This window comes from Lynx canadensis, chromosome B1 (genome assembly GCF_007474595.2).
Source record: "Lynx canadensis isolate LIC74 chromosome B1, mLynCan4.pri.v2, whole genome shotgun sequence".
Lineage (NCBI taxonomy): Eukaryota > Metazoa > Chordata > Mammalia > Carnivora > Felidae > Lynx > Lynx canadensis.
The window spans coordinates 55,696,173-55,702,172 of NC_044306.2; the positions used below are offsets into that span (position 1 = coordinate 55,696,173).

At 38.7% G+C, this 6,000-nt stretch overlaps 1 pseudogene; it reads right to left on the minus strand.

Annotated features, from left to right (window-relative positions):
- Positions 1 to 3,090: 3,090 nt before the first annotated feature.
- On the minus strand, positions 3,091 to 4,791 carry LOC116738051 (annotated as a pseudogene).
- Between the last annotated feature and the right edge of the window lie 1,209 nt (positions 4,792 to 6,000).

The following is a 6,000-nucleotide window of genomic DNA, read 5'->3' on the forward strand; positions in this document are numbered from 1 at the left end:
AGGACGATGTCATATTCTCATTACTGTAACTTATTCAGGCACTGAAATCCTTCTGTATCTCCAATGTACAAACAAGTGTCATTCTATAAGTTTATTGGTAAATCGGTCGTTTGGACCACAGAAACATACTCTCTCACGGAAACAGTGTCACAACAGCCACTGGTGATGGAAAATAGATCGTGAACATTTGTGAAATCCACCAAAACAGTGTTTGTTTGTTTAAGCTTCACTGTTCTTTTGTCAAGTGCTGCTGCCAGTACGATCTCCCTCTTGGCAGTCTGGGGTACAGTTATTTCTTCCCTCCCTGACCCTAATGGGAACTCTTGGGGGAGAGGAGGATTAATTCTCTGTAGCTCATAAGAGGAAATGGCTCTAGGAGACAGTCAATTCCCGGGTGGTCTAACTCCAGAACCAAAGGGTTGTTGACTATCTGGGAGTGGTTGTCCCGATTTCGGGTTTAGATTTCCAAACTTTTCGGTTTATACAAAATTCTCTGAAACTCAGGTGGAGTCTATCTCTACATGTTTCCTTTCCCTCTATGCACATTATCTGATTCTGTGTGTTTTTCTTTGATCAAAGCCCATTTTAACACACTAAAAGAATTGTATGGTATAAATTCACTAAGCACAAAAGGTTTGACCCCAAATGGAGTCCCCTAATTATTCAAATCAATTCTTTTAGTTTGAACTTTTCAGTAATCATCAGGTTGCTTTGCCTTGGAATAATGATCTGGTTGACTGCCCTTGTGAAGGGTCCCTTCTCTTTTAGTTGTAATTTCTAATTACCCATAACTCACAATGAAGACAGGTATCATCAGTCTAATTAGTAAATTAGACTCTCATGCAATGGAGTTATTGGGGATGGTACAGATGGCTTTAAATTAAAAACATTTTCTATTTCTTTCGTATGAGCAATTTTTAGATTCATTTCTAAAATATTATTAAAATGATTTTCAACATGATTTTATATGATTTTAATTCAAGCACAGTATCTTTGAAGATCTCCTTTGAACCTCTTTACTTTTATTTAATGACAAGAGCATTTATGGTATTTTTATAAAACAGGCAGATTTCTTTAGCAACAATGAGGCATTTGTAGAACCTTTAACATTTTTTTGTCCATGGCTATAAGATTACTAGTTAAAATCTACTGGATGGTATCACAACGACCTGGACAAGTGAACACAAACAATATCAAATACACCAGTTTTGTCAGGGTTATTGTACTAGTGTGGGGCAATAAGGAATGAAAAGTTGTACTCGGGTGAAATTTTGGTGCCTTGCTACTGTGAATATTGAATTTAGCAGTTTTCCAAATGTATTTTCCTCTTTTTCTAGAGATTTCACATATGTTTCATAAACTTACCTGGAGAATATATCATTCACTTGGATATTTAGTGTTAGAGGTAGCAACTAAACACTAAAAAATAACCTTCAATGATCAGCACAGTCAAAAATCGAGTACATGAGTTAGACTTGTTGCTGCCTGGCCACATGCCTTTGGGTGAGTCACTCTACCCTATTTAACCTCATTTTCCTCAGCTATAAGGTGAAGGAAATGTGCCCAGTTGATCTTAAATATTCCTTCTAGGTCTATGATTCAATGATTTCCCCTGTGAAGTTTTACTTGTAGAGTAGATCTAACCCTGTTGAGTACCCAGTTTTGTTGTTTTTTTTTTCCTCAAAAGCTTCCTGATGGTTGATATTTTGGTGTTTCTTTGGGCTGTGTGTCATTTTTGAAAGCAAGAGTCAAATCAAAATAAAGCTAACACATATCAAAGATTTAGTCAAAAAGTGAACTCCACGGTATTTTCTTTGGTCAATACAGCATCTGTCTAATCTCCTGCAGCTCACTGTCTACAAGACTGTTACTGGTGTCAAAATAATGACTTTGAAGCACTGTAAGTTCATCAAAGATGTAAGTCTGTTCAGTAAGTTATGCTTATTATGTCAGAAAAATATGGTAACAGAGTTGAGACAGCTTTCTAGTCTACCTCTGAGGAATTGTTCCCAAGGGGACAGTCCAGTGACTATTAGCATTATAGTGTGTGGTCAGTGTGTCCCAAGCGGAAGACCCACCAAAGGCCAAGCAAACAACTGCCCTGTCTCAGCAGCTCACTGAAGCACAGCTACTTGTCCATCTCCTTCCATATCCTTTGAATTCCCTAATTTACATCCCAAGGGGGGAGAAAGAGAGGCAAGAAGACACTATTCATCTGGCAATAAGGATTTCTATATTTAATTACATACCCATGGAGATGAAATGCCTTTGATGTGTATACTTTGTTGTTGGCATAATATAATAGAGCATGACTTTAAGATCATATAGAATATGGGGGGTACCTGGGTGGCTCAGTCGTTTAAACGTCTGACTTTGGCTCAGGTCATGATCTCACTATTCATGAGTTTGAGCCCCGCATCGGGCCCTGTGCTGACAGCTCAGAGCCTGGAGGCTGCTTCAGATTCTGTGTCTCCTTCTCTCTTGGCCCCTCCCTTGCTCACACTCTGTCTCTCTCTCTCTCTCAAAAATAAACATAAAAAAATTAAAAAAATCATATAGAATATGGGAATATGTCCTAGTTGTTATGAGTTCTGAAATGTAATAGAATATAAATACACAATAGCATAAATATCTTCCTTTTCCTCATAACAAAATATACTGACTACAACTCTCAGTATTCTGGATAGTTTGAGGTTACATCAGAGTGACAGGGAGTACTTCACAATTAGGGAATATAAGATATTCTTCTATTTTTTTTAATCCACTTGGCATATGTCATGCACATATTTTAACCCAAAGTAACAATGTTCAGAATAACATAGCAGGGCCTCTAGAGACTCTTTATACTGTGTTTACATGAGAGAAATACAGGCATATCTCAGAGATTTTGGAGTTTGGGTTCCAAACCACCCCACAAAAAAGCAAAATCACAGTAAAGCAAATCAAATAATTTTTTTGTTTGTTTCCCAGTGCATATAAAAATGTTATTTATACTACCCTGTAGCCTATTTAGTATGCAATAGAATTATGTCTAAAAACAATGTATATACATTAACTGAAAGATACTTTCGTGCTAAAAAGTGCTAACCCTTAGTGAGTCGTTATTTTTTTTGCTGGTGCAAGGTCTTGCCTTGATGCTGATGGCTGCTGACTGATCAGAGTGGTGGTTGCTGAAGGCTGGGGTGGCTGTGGCAATTTCTTTATTGTAAGACAACAGTGAAGTTTGCTGCATCAATTGATTCTTTTCACAACCCATTTCACTGTACTGTGTGATACTGTTGGATAGTATTTTATCCACAGTAGAACTTCATTCAAAATTGGAGTCAGTCCTCTCAAACCCTGCTGCTGCTTTAGCAACTAAGTTTACATAATATTCTAAATGCTTTGTTGCCATTTCAACAATCTTCCCAGCATCTTCACCAGTAGCAGATTCCATCTCAACCACTTTCTTTGCTCATCCATAGAAAAACTCCTATCTGTTCAAGTTTGATCATGAGATTGCAGCAATTCAGTCCCATCTTCAGCCTCCACGTCTAATTCTAGTTCTCTTGTTATTTTCACCACATGTGCAGCTACTTCCTCCACTTAAATCACGAACTCCTCGAAGTCATCCATGAGAGTTGGAAACTTCTTCCAAACTCTTGTTCATGTTGATATTTTGAACTCTTCCCATGAATCACAAATGTTCTTCATGGCATCTAGAAAGGTGAATCCTTTCCAGCAAGCTTTCAGTTTACTTTGGCCAAATCCATCAGAGGAATCACTGTCTATGACAACAATAGCCTTACAAAATCTATTTCTTAAGTAATAAGGCTCGAAAATCAAAATTGCTCCTTGATCTATGGGCTGCAGAATGGATATTGTGTTAGCAGGTATGAGAACAACATCAATCTCGTTGTCCATCTCCATTGGAGCTCTTGGGTGACCAGGCACACTGTCAACGAGCAGTCATATTTTGGAAGAAATCTTTCTTTCTGAGCAGTAGGTCTCAACAATGGGCTTAAAATATTTAGTAAACCATGTTGAAGGAAATGCACTATCATCCAGGCTTTGTTGTTCCACTTATAGAGCAAAGGCAGAACAGATTTCATGTAATTCTTGAAAGCCTTAGGATTTTCAGAATGGTCAGTGAGCACCGGCTTCAGCTTAAAGTCTCCAGCTGCATTAGCCCCTAACAACAGAGTCAGTCTGTCCTTTGAAGCTTTAAAGCCAGGCACTGACTTCTCTCTAGTTATGAAAATCTTAGATGGCATCTTCTTCCTGTAGAAGGCTATTTCATCTGCGCTAAAAATCTGTTGTTCAGTGTGGCCACCTTCATTAACGATCTGAGCGAGATCTTCTGGACAACTGGCTGCAACTTCTACATCAGCACTGGCTGCTTCACCTTGTACTTTTCTGTTAGTGGAGATGGCATCTTGCCTTAACCTCATAAGCCAACTTCTGCTAGCTTCCAACTTTACCTCTGCAGCTCCCTCACCTCTCCCAGCCTTCACAATACCGATGGGAGTTAGGGCCCTGATCTGGACCGGTCTTCTATCCGGACCACTAAAACTTTCTGGGAGTCAGCAATAAGGCTGTTTCTTTTTCTTATCATTTGTGTGTTCACTGTGTATCACTTTTAATTTTCTTCAAGAACTTTTTCTTTGCATCCACAAACTGTGTGATGCAGCCTAGCTTTCAGCTCATCTCGTCTCAGCTTTTACATGCCTTCCTCGCTAAACTCAATCATCTCTAGCTTTTGATTTGAAGTGAGAGACATGTGACTCTTTCACCTGAACACTTAGAGGCCATTGTAGGGTTATTAATTGGCCTAATTTCAATATCGTTGTGTCTCGGGGCGAGGGAGGCCCAAGGAGAGGAAGACAGTTGGGGAGATGGCTGGTCGGTGCAGCAGTCAGAAGACACATGTATCTATGAAGTCCACCTTATACGGGCGGGGTTTGTGACATCCCCAAAACAATTACAATAATAACATCAAAGATCACTGATCACAGAGCATTACAATGAACATGATAATAATGAAAAAGTTAGAAATATTATGAGAATTACCAAAATGTGACACTGAGACACATCGTGAACAAATGGTGTTGGAAAAATGGCATTGATAGACTAGCTTGGTGCAGGGCTACCAAAAGGTTCAGTGTGTAAAAACTGCAGTATCTGCAAAGCACAATAAAGTGAAGCACAATAAAAGGAGGTGTGCCTGTCTACAGATTTTAAGTCTCTCATTGAACTCCAGAAAATGGTCAATTTCTTTATTTTCTGGTTGACCACACTAAACCTGTCCCTTTTGATAGCATTCAAATATAGACATTTTGCATTATCTCTAGAACACAAAAAATTCAACCAAGGAAGCAGTTTGTGAAACCATATTCAATTACCTCTATTATGATTTCAACTGAGTTTTATCTCTGAATGTCCTATTTTCTATTCTTTATAATATGCAAGGCATCTGGAGTCATTCGGGAAATAGCTGGGGACACCAAACTTAAATATATAGACAAATGTATTCCAGCTCATATGGAAAAAGAAAAGACAGAATTAAAATGTCACCCTTTTGCAACCCCTAATGAACAAATGGATTAAGCCATCAACAGCTGTTAACATCACAAAAGGAGCTACAATCACCTATTTATGTGCCTTCTAATGAAAGAACACATCACTGCCTATAAAGTATTCTTGCCAAAAGGATTAAGTGAATTTGATGATGCCTTTAGATCTAACAACCCGTTTATAGGAAATAAAGGATTACAGAATATGTTAAATGGCACATCAGGGGAATAATCAGCAAAATTCAAACTAGGGGAAGTTCCCCAGGGCAAATGGTTTGCCTTCTTCAACAAATAAACTGAAAGGAAAAAGAAAAGAAATGCAAAGAGAATCCTAAAGATTAAGAGACATTTAAGGGGCGCCTGGGTGGCTCAGTTGGTTGAGCGTCCCACTTCCGCTCAGGTCATGATCTCACGGTTCATGAGTTGGAGCCCCACATCAGGCTCTGTG